The following is a 13,289-nucleotide window of genomic DNA, read 5'->3' as shown; positions in this document are numbered from 1 at the left end:
ATCACACACTGTGTTAATGCTGCCAAATTTGCTTTCTCTTTCTGCTGATTCAGTAACTCAGAAAATGACTCCACTCTCCCTATGATGTGCTCAGAGAAATGAGGCCCACTTTAGATCCCCTTTTCCTCTGAGTTATATATTCATAAAAATAACTTTAAAGGTTAATAGCTAAGAAACAGAGACATGACGTTTTTAAACAAGTACAAAAATCAGCATTGGTGATTTCCTAAGGAATGTTTTATTTGAATGAACTATAGTAATCTTAACATTTTAATCATTTAATATTTATCAGTGTGGCAACAATTCAAAGTAGACAATGCATATGCAGTAATGGTCATTACATAACATAAGTCTACACTCAGACATAAAAGCATTTGGAGCTAAGTCTCTAGGCACCATATGAATAATTCATTGGTGTGGTGGAGTCTTAAAATATCCCCAAGACATAACTGAGGGAAGTAGCTAAAGGTATGGTCAGCGTGCACTGTGGAAGCGTATGTATCACACAGAATGACCAAAATGCTTACTTATTTGGAAGACATATATTAAGCTTTTCCTTTTCAGATATAATGTTTAATAGAATAAATTCTAAAAAGAACAATTCTGGCTTTGGCAAAATACAAAGTCATTAAAACAACAGAGAATTATATAATCATCTGCAACAGAATTGAGGGAAAAGGCATTGGAAAGGAGCTGGAAGATACTGCTAATCACCTCAGATTCTAGTGCCTTCTAGCTTCAAGCATATTTCAGAAGGAAAGAACCACAAAATAATGTTTATTAATTACATAAATTACTTGAACATCATTTATTGATTTATAACTATAAGAATTGGGAGAAATAGTGAAAATCCTGCTACTCACATGTTTATATTGTGGGACATAAATATACTAAACATGTACAATACATTTTTTTAAAAATTGAAGGTATTTACAGGCAGATTAGTTATTTTTCAATAATAAATATGAAAAAATAAAATATTAAAAGTCCCTAAATTACATTCAGACCAGCATATACATGAACACACACAGACACACAGACACACAGACACACACACACACACACACACACACACACAAATACAGACTCTCAAACACAAAAATCAAATAAATAATCCACAAATAACAAAATAAAAGGAAGAGGGATGTGGTTCCCACAGTGAGTGAGTGGGGATAACTGAGGAATGAATATGATCAAAGTATATTAATATTTATATATTAATGTAATTCTTTATAATATTTATTTTATTTTATTTTTTTTACTTAAATCACTTTTCATCTCCTCATTTTATTCACTTTACATCACTGTCCCCTTCCGGGTCATCCCTTGCCACAATCCTTTCCCCATCTCTCCTCTGAGCTGGTGGGAGGCCCCTCTTTGTATTCTCCAACCCTAGCACATCAAATCTCTGGTAGGCTAGGAGATCCCACTCCCACTGAAGCCAGACAAGGCAGCCCAGCTAGAAGAACATATCCCATGTACAGGCAACAGATTTTGGGATAGCCCCCCATTGTTTGGGACCCACTTGAAGACTAAGCTGCTTATCTGCTACATATGTGCAGAGAGGCCTAGTATGTTCTTTGGTTGGTAGTTCAGTTTCTGAGAGCTTCATGGGTCCATGTTAATTGACTCTGTTGATTTTCCTGTAGAACTCTTCTCACCTTAGAGGCTGTGATCCTAGATCTTTCTTTCTGTTCTTCCATGAGTCCTCAAGCTCATTTCACTTTTTGGCTGTGGGTGTCTGCATCCGTCTAGGTCAGCTAGTGGGAGGAGCCTCTCAAAGGACAGCCATGGTAGACTCTTGTCTGTAAGCATAACAAAATGCCATTAATAGTGTCAGGGATTGGTGCTTGCCCATGAGATGGGTTTCAATTTGGGCCGGTTATTGGTTGGCGGTTCAGTTCCCTCAGACTCTCTGCTCTGCCCCCCGCCCCTGGATTTCTTATAGACAGAATAAATTTTGGTCAAATGCTTTGGGTGTGGGCTTGTGTACCTATTTCTCCATTTGGTGTTTATTCCTGACTACACAAGATGACCTCTTCAGGTTTCATATCCTCAATGCTGAGAGTCACAGCTAAGGATGCCCCCATTAATTCATGGCCAACTCCTTTGTCCTGGTCTCGGTCTCATTCTAGAGAAACTCCCTACCTCCTCACACCCATCATTTACAGATTCCCATGCATTCTCATAGTCACCTGGCCATCCCTTTAATAGGAAATCTGAGATACAGGTGGTTTTGAATCTCAAACTCATGTCTGATTTACGGTTATTATTTAAAATCTCTGGAATTACTTTAAGTCTCTGAATTCATTGTTCTATCTGACAAAAGAATAAAAAATCTTGAGCATTCCTCCTAGAATTGTTGTGAGGGAAAAGTAAATATATATCAAAACATATACAATAAGAAATTTAGAGCTGGATAGCTAGCTAGATATAAAACATCTTCAAGTGCTAAACTATCAAATCCTATTTCCATTGACCGTTTTCTCTGATGAAATCACATTGTACTGATAAAGTCTATGAAATAGGCACAAAGCAGATGGATAAAAGGCATGTTATAAAAGGGACTTAGATGCTAAGAAGGAGTTTTCTGAAAGTATCTAATAGGTAGAAAGGCTCAGAATAAAGGAGTACCAGCTGTTAGAAAATGAAGATAAAATTAAAGCCAGGACAATACCAGTTCTTTGGCCCTTGATTCCCAACAGTTTAAGCAACTCGCTCAAGGAGTCAGAGTAATTGGCACTAAAAGGAGCTTGTCGCACATGCTTACAGGCTTTTGGGTGAGTTGGGGATGTAGATGTGTTGTAAAATTCCCTGTACGACGAAACTGTCTCTAAAATGTTTGGATTTCAGCATTCTGCCATCACATTTGGCATATTCTGTAATAAGCAATATTTTTTGAGTGAAGAAAAGTTGCTGGATATTTTTTATTCTTTAAAGAGCATATTTTCCTTTCTGTCTTGGTTTCTGTCTTTGCTCTTTTGGTTGAGCTTAACAAACTTTCAAGGGTAAGAAAGATGACCCATAGTTAAGAATGCATACTGTTCTTGGCAATGACCCAAGTTAAGTTCCCAACACTTAAATCAGTCCTGTAACTCCAACTTCAGAGGAATCTGATATCCTCTTCCAACCACCATGGGAACTGCACTCAGAACACATGTTCACACCCCCTCCTTTACACAAACATAGCTAAGAACAATGTCTTTTAGGGCACTAAAAATATTCATTCAAAATTTCTAGATAGCTACTAAAAGAACAATATAAACAAAGAGTAAATAATTATAAAAAGATATGCTATTACTTCCTTTTTAATTTTTTGATATTTTAATATAATTACATCATTTCCCCCTTCTCTTTCATCTCTGCAAACTCTCCTATTCCTGGATCTCTTTCAAATTCATCGCTTTTTTCACTAGTTGCTATTACATGCATATTAGTATGTCATCTATATTCCAATACAATTACTACTCCACTAAGACTACATAACGTTACTTGAATATATACTTTCAGGAATAAAAATGTGTTATTAGGTGACCAATTGGTGTTTTTATTTTCCGCTGGAGAAAGTTATTTTCTCCCCCTCTCGGTACTCCTTAGCTGCCTGTAGATCTTTATGTAGGGTTGAGGAATCACGAACTCTCTTCAGTCCGCTTTGCAATATCTAGTATTGTTGTTCTTGTTCAGCTCATTTTTAAGTTGTCATTTTGGTGAGACATAAATATGTAAGTTCTGACACTCCTAGGAGACAGGAAGCCTCTAAGATTCTCCTCTAAGATCTATTACTTCACTAGCTCCGTGTAGCTGGAGGTATACAGTATCAGACATAGTGTCCCTTTTGTTAAGTATGTCTAAAGATCTCTTAGATTGCTGCTGATTATCAAGGCATTCATCCCACTACTACACCTTCAGGGTTATTGTGTTGTGATGTTCTTTGTTATGGTTCACAGGTATTACAGCAGGGTGAAGGTATTGACTGCTCCCTCCGTTAGAACTCCAAAGTACCCTTTGGTACCATGAAAGCTAATCCTCAGGGGGAAGACATTCATCTTATTTCCAGCTCAGGGTTCTTTGGGCCTGGTGGCTGAACTTCATGGTATTGTTAGCAATAAGGACTTACCTTATTGGGGGTAGAGGGAAGAACTAAGAGCAATAGTCTGTGATATCTTTTAGAGTTTCTTGGACTACCCTAACCAACAACTCTAAAGAGGCTTACTGGTCGTGACTGGTTTTGGGGTTTTAGTTCATCTTTCATTCTGGGAAGAAGTATTGTCAGCCTGGATGAAAAGAGATTATTTAAACTGCATAGATATTTATACACTTGTATGTATTGTGTGGATTTTTATGTATATGATTAATAGTATGATTTCTTATGGCTTTTTCATAATCTTTGCTGCTATACTTTATTTGGAAACTTTATTTTACCCAATTAGAACACCTATTTTCCCAGTATAGTCATTTCCCCCTGCTACTCCCCTCCCCATTGCTCCCTGACCCTGTCACTCCAGCAATGGTCCCTTTGTATCTTCCTTGTATCTGCAGTAACTCTAGAATGTCATCCCACAGAAGCAGATTTGGAGCTTAGACCTTCAGATGATTTGAGAACATGTAATGTTCACTTTTTGGAGTTTGGGTTATCTCACTCAATATGATCTTTTCTAATTCCATCCATTTGCCTGAGAGGTTCATGATTTCCTTTATCTTCACTGTTAAATAATTTCCATATTTCATTATCTATTCATCCATTGAAGGACATTTATGTTGTTTCTGTTTCCTATCTGCTATGATTAGAGATCTCCAACGAGCATGGCTGAGCAACATGGACGACACAATACATATAGTTTGTTATTATAGATTAGTTCCTCCTGGAGAGAAAGTGCTGAGCTGTGAGGCTGAAGAGAGAGGCAGTAGCCAGACAGCACACTGTTCTGTAGACCCTGTTAAAAAGGAAAGGATTGATTCAAGAGCATTTAAAAATGACTAAAATCATTACATTCAAAATTACATGAACGATAGGATTACTATTTTTAGAATAAGGAAACTATTAATTCCAGGATTAATTCTATCACCCTGTAGCTGACCTAGGTGATTACTGCCAATAATATGGATTTTCATATTTCAGAAACGTGTTTCTGAAAGTGCAGAGAAATCTAAACAGGAATGATAGTGAAGAAAATATAAGACAGAATCATACTCTAGATAAGCCAATCACTGTACTTGCGCTAATTTGTTTTCTGTAATTTGCATGCTTCTGGAATGTACCCTCTGCACAGCAACTAGCATTTGTGAAGATTATTCACAGCTTGTTGTCAAACTGTGCAATACATTATAAAAAGCAAGATGCATGATTGTTTTTATGCCTTTTAATGTTTCTTGAGTGACATGCTCTTTTACAGTAATTTAGGTAAGTGAAGACAGGCTACAAGGCTACAGCCTACTTCCTGACAAAGGGGATAGTGCCAGGTGATATAATTAAAGAAAAGGCTTCGAGGAAGAATGAATCTGGGTTAAGAATTAAGTATCCATGTAAATATGAGTTCTAGTCAAATAGTAAGTACCTAGAAGGAAATAATAGTAATATAACAGAGACTTGGTACAGAGAAATAAAGATCAGATACTCAGAAAACTACAGTAAAAATGGCCACAGCAATCCTTCCTTCAGACTCTGCCTCCAGTACAACTTCTGACTCAGAAAAAATAATCCCAACTCCCATTACCAGTGAGAAGGTTGTTATTGATCTGACAAGAACAAGGACTTCTGATGAGTTTATATATGCCCCTCCCAAAAGATTCCACACATGTATCCCAAGCAGATCTTGAACTCTCATCCAGTACAAGTTTCTTAGTTTCAGCTATGTCAAATTCCCTCATTTCTAGACACCCTCTGTGCTTAAATCCATCATTGGTATTTATTGTTGATGAAGTCTTAGGTTTTTCTCTAATTTATGGCATATGGATTATCATTCAATGACTTATCACTTAGGCATAATTTTGGCACACAATTTTGACATAATTTTGGTGGTTATGTCTCTACATGTACTGACCCTCATTATTTTATCTTGGTGAAGCATCTTTGAATCTTTTTTTTCTAGGTGCTCATCTCTAATTTAGAGCTCTTTCATCTACAGAATGAAGTTTCTCAGAAAATAACCCAGGGTGATTCAGAAGGATAATGCTTGCAGGTTGTTCTGTTATTCATACCTTGGTAATTAAAAAAAGAATAGTGTAGAAATCACATATATTTTACGGTTGTTTTGTTATTTTGAACAAGTATCTGTTGATGTTCTGTTTCGGAAGTGTCTTTTTATTACACGTCTTCCGCTTAGTTTAATATAACTAAGCCCAGATATAAGAGTAAACTCAAGATTGATTAGTGACTTTGCTACTGGCAGCAAGGATTTGCAAACAAATAGAGATCAAAAGGCCAAATCTTTACTGTCACTGAATAAAATCCTAAAATAACTGTTGGTGTACTGAGGTCTTTAAGTTGGATAAGAAGGAAAGGTGCAGGAAGTATTGGGGGAAATCGCGCTACAGGATCCCTTGAAAATATCATTTTCTAGACCACTCCCTTGTAGAAAATTCTAGTTACCTCTCTATTTTGAGGCTATGGAATGGGAAGTTACAAACACTGATCTATAAGGTGCCTTTTATCTTTAACTATAATTTAATGTTTTCTCCTAATTCTTGCATCCACTGGCAAGATATATTGATAATCATTTCGCTTTCTTCCTAAATGCAGTAATATTAATTTGCTAGTATTTTTCTAAACGTATCAAAGAGCATCTTAAATTGCATTTATTTCATGACTTTAAGGTGTAGCACATAAAGAACTATATAATGCTGATAAGTGCCTTTCCATTCATAAACATCACTAGGTTAGAAACTGTTCTGCTTAATAACATACTTAAGCATAAAAAGATATTTGAAAATATAAATTATTAGGAGAGATTACTTTATAAAACCTAGAACTTTGATTTTACAAATGTTTGTGAAAACAAAAACAACTGCAAATAGCAAGCAGGAATGGGAAACAAATATTTAGTATTTTTTTAATGTTTACAGATGTATTTTATTTTTAATGATGAGTTCATCTATGTGTACATTTGCATACATGAGTGCAGGTGTTGTGCCAACCAGAAGAAGGTATCAGAGTCCCTGGAGCTACACTTAAGGGTGCTTGTGAGCTGCCCATTTGTATGTGTTGAAAGTAAACTGTGACCCTCTGGAAAGTAGTACATTATTTTAGCCTCTGAGCTATCTCTCCATTCCTTAATACTTTTTAATCTTAAATCACTGTAATCACAATAAGCGATGAGAGGTCTGATTTACACTTCAGTTAAATGTCTAATTAAATAGACATGAAATTTTAATCAGATTCAATTAACTAGAAAACTATTATACACAGTGTATGGTAAGTATTATAAATGCTATTCAGGCTATAACAATGAGCAGATAAATATTGTTACTTCATTCATGGAAGCTTACAACTGAAAAGTTCTCACAAATCAATGGTTAAGATCCTAAAAGGAGGGGAAACAACACAGAAAGACTTAAAAATGTGGGAGGAAGTGATAGAATAAATTTGTAATTTTTTGTGGATTTACCGACTCAGTAATTTGTGTATAATAAAATGCATTGATCCAAAGTGCAAAAGCACTGAGGGTTGAAAAACCCTTTATATATCCAACAGCCCAAGTAGACACTCCCTTTACCATCTGCATTGGTAACACTCCTCAAAGGCTGATGTGTTAAATGCTTAGTCCCCTAGATCACAGAGTCCTTGGGTGATAGAAATGCTAGAAATTGAGGCCTAGTGAGGAAGTAAAGTTATTGGGAGTGTGACTTTGAAGTATAACTTGAGATAATACTTTTCTTTCCATTTCTCTTCCATGAGGTAACAGCTTCCTTTTACGGCATCATGTCATGATGTTTTGCTTTGATCAAGTTCAACACAATGAGATCAAGAATCTATGAACAACAGCATCCGAATAAAACCAAAATAAACTTTCTTTCAAAATTTATTATCATAGGCATTATGCTTTAGACAAACAAATCCCCTTCCTCAGATAATGTCACATTCTTTCTATAGATAGCATTTTTTCTTCCATTACGAGCATTTTATTTTTGCTTTAAATATCTAATAAATCATAGATATGTAAACAAGTTACAATTATTTCTCTATTCTAATCAGGAACATTTGCAGCATTATCCTTTTTATTTGTTTTTTGATAGAAGGAAGCTGCTGGAAATACTTTGCAACAGAGTTGATTTATTAACACACATTATCATTTCTCCTTGAAAAGTAACAGGTGTGATTGGAATTATTTGAGTAAGATTTTTGTTTTATAAATTCCCAGTTGCACAAGGCAACTATTTATATATTTAACATCCCATGAGAAGTATTTAAAAACTCTTGTTTTGCCAATTTTTATTGTCATCCTTTTAATTCTAGCTTTTCTTCATGAGTGTAAAATGGGATCTCCTTATTTTAAAGTTTCATTTCTTAGTAATTTAGAATTGTTTCACAACCTTCTCACCCTATCTCTACCGTTCATACCTCTCCCCAGCTTCTCATTTCCTTCTTTTTTTCCTAAAGTCAATTTTAAAATCAGATGTTTTTAAACCACACATGGCCCATGTTAATTTAACATCAACCTCATAATATAGTCAAGAATAACCTTAAACAGCTAGCCCTTCTGCCTTCACTCTATGAGCGATGAAATTATAAACATGAGTCATCTGTCTTAGTAAGGGTTTGTTTGGTACAAAGAGGCAACATGACCATGACAACTTTTTCAAAGGAAACATTTAATTGGGGGTGACTTACAGTTCCAAAGATTGGTCCATTATTACAATGGTAGAAATCAAGGCAGAATCCAGGCAAAAATGAAAAATGGTACTGGAGAAGAAACATGAGTTCCACATCTTGATCAAAAAGCAGCAGAAAGAGGGGCGTGGAGGGGATGTGGCTTGCACATTTGAAACCTCCATGCCCACTCACAGTGACACACTTCTTCCAACAAACCCATACCTTCTAATTGTGACACTCCCTAGGAACTTATGGGGGCCATTTTCATTTAAATTGACACACCAGCACATTAGGTTTTATTATTTCATGTATGAATAGAGAATGAACCCAGGGCTTCAAGCATACGATATAATTATTCTAATACCTGAGGGACATTCCCAACTTCATAAACTTATTATTTATTGATTCACAGAAAATGGCTACATGTGATTTTACCTAATTTTATTGAAATTACATTCTTAATTTTAACTTAATGGAAATACTTAAATATTTCATATGCAATTGTATATGCCTATATGTTTAGTTACACAGAACAGTTATTCTTAATTTTAAAACTTTGTAGGCAAGCATAGTTTTTCTTTTTCTTAGCAATGTTATTTAAGAGCATATATAGTTTAATTTTATATATTTCAGTAGGATATTTTAAAGATCCTTAAAATTTTATTATTGCTGTTTATGAGCTTTCCTGGGTGACTTGGTGAACCAAAACAATTCAGACCCTCATCAAGAGGACATAGGGTTTTAAGCCAGGGGAGTGAGTCTAGCAGCAGAGAAAGCCAGTGGTCAATATAGGGAAAATATTCAAGGTGGCCAGAACCTTTGATCATCACATTCAAAATAGCCTGAAATATCTGGGGGTTCAGAGATCCTTTAAAGGCAGGGCCAACTGACTCCAAAAGAGGAACAAGCGATTTCACAAGCTGGAGTTTTCCAGATGAGAAAAGACTATCATGTCTATCCTTGCCCAGAAAAAAAAAGATCCTTCTCGATATGTTTTAACACTCACTTCAACAATTTTTTGGTAATTTTTACTTACCCTCCCATTTTAGATCTGTTTCATCAATGAACAGAACTGACAGAAACATGGATACTCACAGAAAGGCAGACAAATAAAAAACCAGAGTTAGCTACCACAGACTTAAACTAGGGTTCTGGTGACTTCTTATATGGAACCTTGATGAAGGGATTAGGCCCATGCCCAGCCTTTTGGAGAGGTCTTCGTCAGAATATGTCACAGACTTCTCTCCATAGGCAACAGATTCAGGCTACCTTCTATAAACTTCTGTTTTAGGACAGAGGCGTTAGCAACCTCTGGGATGGTAGGACTAGTGACAAGAGAAGTTCATTGTGCCCTGGAAAAACTCTGGGTGTATAATCTCTGAGACCCATCCATTTTCTCTGTTATCACTTCAGAAATAATCCAAGGCACCTTGGATCCTGGAGTTCTAGTCTCTGGATTTCTTTCTAGCACCTCCAGAATGTTGCACACACACACAAATACACACACACACACACACACACACAAATTATATCATTTTGATGATAATAATACTCCCCTCAGGAGATATAGACTTATCTAACAAAACCATAATACAAAGCATCAGGAACCTCTTTTTAAACTATTGTTGAGGGGAATCCAAGAGGCTCTAAAAAATTATGTTATTACTATTGATATTGGTTCTCTCCCAGAAGTTTAAATTAACTCTATGTTGCTAAAGAAACCTCGTAGTTTGAAATTAACATTTTGAGTATTTGAGCTGAATTTGTCTTGGATTACCCTGATGACTATCTGTCATGGTACCTAAAGGTGAGGTATATGCCGGTAAGTGAGGAAAGCAGTCAATAGTCCTACCCAGCTGTGATGTCTATGAAAAATGACCAGCATGGCAAGATATCACTAAAGGTGAAATTGTGTCATTTATATCTTGATGGTAACCAATAGCTGTGTATTTGGATGTACGACCTCCACTTTGCAATAAGTAAATCATGTCTGAAACTGTAAGCCTAAACAACTATCTATGGCTATTTTCTTAAACCAGTATAATTCCTAATTATAGTCTGAACACTAATTCTTATATCCACAAGTAATTGTAGATATCACATCTTTTTTTTTTGCAGCCACAGACAAGTGTAAAGAAAGCTAAAACTAGTTAAAATGTAAAGGCCAACTGACTATCAGGAGCCCAGCCCCAGTTGGTGTATGTACAACACAGCTACTGCTTCCAGAGACAGAACATTATAGAAGAGAGATCAAAAAGACTGTACAAGCCAGAGGACTAGAAAAATCTGTTGTGAGATTTTTTCCTAGTTGCTAGGACAGGAGAGTGACACTGGTGAAATCCTAACAACATCACTGCCTAGAGAAGATCTGAGCAATTCTAATAACAGTTGAGACCCCATTGTATAAAAGAAATTTCACAGAACCCTGCTCCTACACAAAGAGCTACAAAGCAATTAAAAATTGCTGAGAAATGGGGAAATAGATTTCCCCACTAATAAACACCTTTCTTGGTTACCCAACAGTAAGTGGTCAGCCCTAAAAACATGCAAGCAATAATAAATGAGCTCAGTAGGCCATATTTATATGTTATATGTATATTAATATACATATCCATATGCATTTATGTATTTATATTTATGTGTATTAAATAGTTCAGAAAAAAGAGGCCTTGAATTTAGAAGGGAGGTTAGATAAAGAAGACCAAGAAAGCAAACAATGTAATTGTATTTTAATTAAATTTTATAAAAGAAAAATACATCTACAAAAACTATGATCACAAGTGCCATAATGTGTCCCTTTAAAAAATGTGTCTTTAGCAATTAGACCTATAGCAATGCTCTGGCAAACTTAGAATGTTTTAGCCCTTCATGATTTGATAACCCTTGGATGAGAAATAATAAAAATTATCACATTTATGTACTGTTTTGAGTTATAACATCTCTCCTTTATTTGATCTAAAAGAAGTTTAAAGAAAATAACTAATTATTTTGTCAAGAAACAAAATTTGAGGAAGTATAAGTGATTTACAGAAAAAAGAAGACAGTCAGTATTTGGACCATGTTTTAATTATTGATCTAAGGTTCTCAGGTTTGTCTCTGTGCCGCAAATTCTGAATATGATTAATTTGGGAACCTGTAAAAGGACACTACCTAAAATTACAAATTATACCATTATCACCCATTTATGTAAAAATGTATTTTTCACACATGTGAATTCTTTATTCTGGTTAATCTTTGAACTCTGTCTTGCAACAGCTTTGCAGGTCATACCTGGAGTGTCAGAATCATGGATGTGGTTTTCAAGAAGTGAGTGCATTGCACTTGGAAGAGCTGTCCCTGCAGCTTGCTTGCGCAGCATAGTAGAACTGGCGCTAATGGCAGGGGCTCTAGTGATCTGGCCCTGGATGCAAATGAGCTGTCCCTGCTCCTCACCTGAGCAGAGATGAAGAACTGGCTTAGGTTTCCCAGGTGAAGGAGATGTGGCCCTGCTGGCATGATGGTGGGAGAGCTGTCAAGCTCACCAACTCAGCTACCACCAAGACTTTGAATTGGCCCATGCATACATTTATACCCATCTTTAAAATGTTGGAGATTGTGAAAGGGCTGGTCCTCCAGAACCAAAGCTGTAAGATCATCACAACACTGGGCAGTAACAGGATATCATAGAGAAGTATTCATAGTATAGCAGAAGCCAGAGGGCTCAAAGCAGACCAATGACTTACTGCAATAAACATCTGCAAAACACAAAAGAAACTTGCCAAAACTGTTGGGGCAAAAGGATATACTCTGTGGTATAATGCATAATGCTACACACTGAATCTTCCATGTAGAGACTATGTGCGTTTGTGCGTTTGTTTGCTTGCTTGAGGGAACAAGGTAGATTTGGAGGGATGGGGAGGTAAGTAGGATTGGGGTGCATAATGTGAAATTCACAAAAAAGTTAATGAATACTTTTAAAGAAGTAAATTGAGTGCATTGACATATGAAATATTATCTTTTCAAGATGACCCATATTATAAAGACAATATTAATTGAGCTTAATAATATGTTAGCTTCTAGATAGTGAGAGATTTGGGAAGAAAGTTCACTGAATGTGTAGAAAATATATGGCTGCTGGGAACTAGGAAGATATAAATAATACCCTATAAACAATGTACAAGAATATATTTTCTTTGCATACAGATTTTCACTCGAAACACATTAAGTACAAACAGTCCAAGAGAGTTGCTTTTCCAGTTCAAAATGACAATAACACTTAAATTAACATTTTATACACAGACTGTCAACATTTTGAAAATTTTCCTTTAATATTTTTATGTACTATCAGTTTGATTCATAGCTCCAACACGCCTTGTAAAATGTTCTCATGATAAAGTACAGAAATCGTTAGAGGAAGAAATAAATAAAAAAATCCAAGTTTCTCACTATAATTCTATGAAGAATTCCAACTCAATTCCACGAAGTTAGACTCCAGAAAATC

At 35.8% G+C, this 13,289-nt stretch overlaps 1 long non-coding RNA gene across 1 annotated transcript in view; it reads left to right on the top strand.

Annotated features, from left to right (window-relative positions):
* Positions 1 to 12,562, top strand: part of LOC134485153 (uncharacterized) — a 100,518-nt gene extending 87,956 nt beyond the window's left edge. The window contains exon 2 of the long non-coding RNA XR_010063113.1: positions 12,065 to 12,562. This is a non-coding gene — a long non-coding RNA (uncharacterized LOC134485153). The remainder of the gene's footprint in view (positions 1 to 12,064) is intronic.
* The last annotated feature ends 727 nt before the right edge of the window (positions 12,563 to 13,289 follow it).

Source organism: Rattus norvegicus, chromosome 1 (assembly GCF_036323735.1).
Source record: "Rattus norvegicus strain BN/NHsdMcwi chromosome 1, GRCr8, whole genome shotgun sequence".
NCBI classification, from domain to species: Eukaryota; Metazoa; Chordata; class Mammalia; order Rodentia; family Muridae; genus Rattus; species Rattus norvegicus.
The sequence above is the reverse complement of the archived record's forward strand: the minus strand, read 5'-3'. Positions and strand labels throughout refer to the sequence as shown.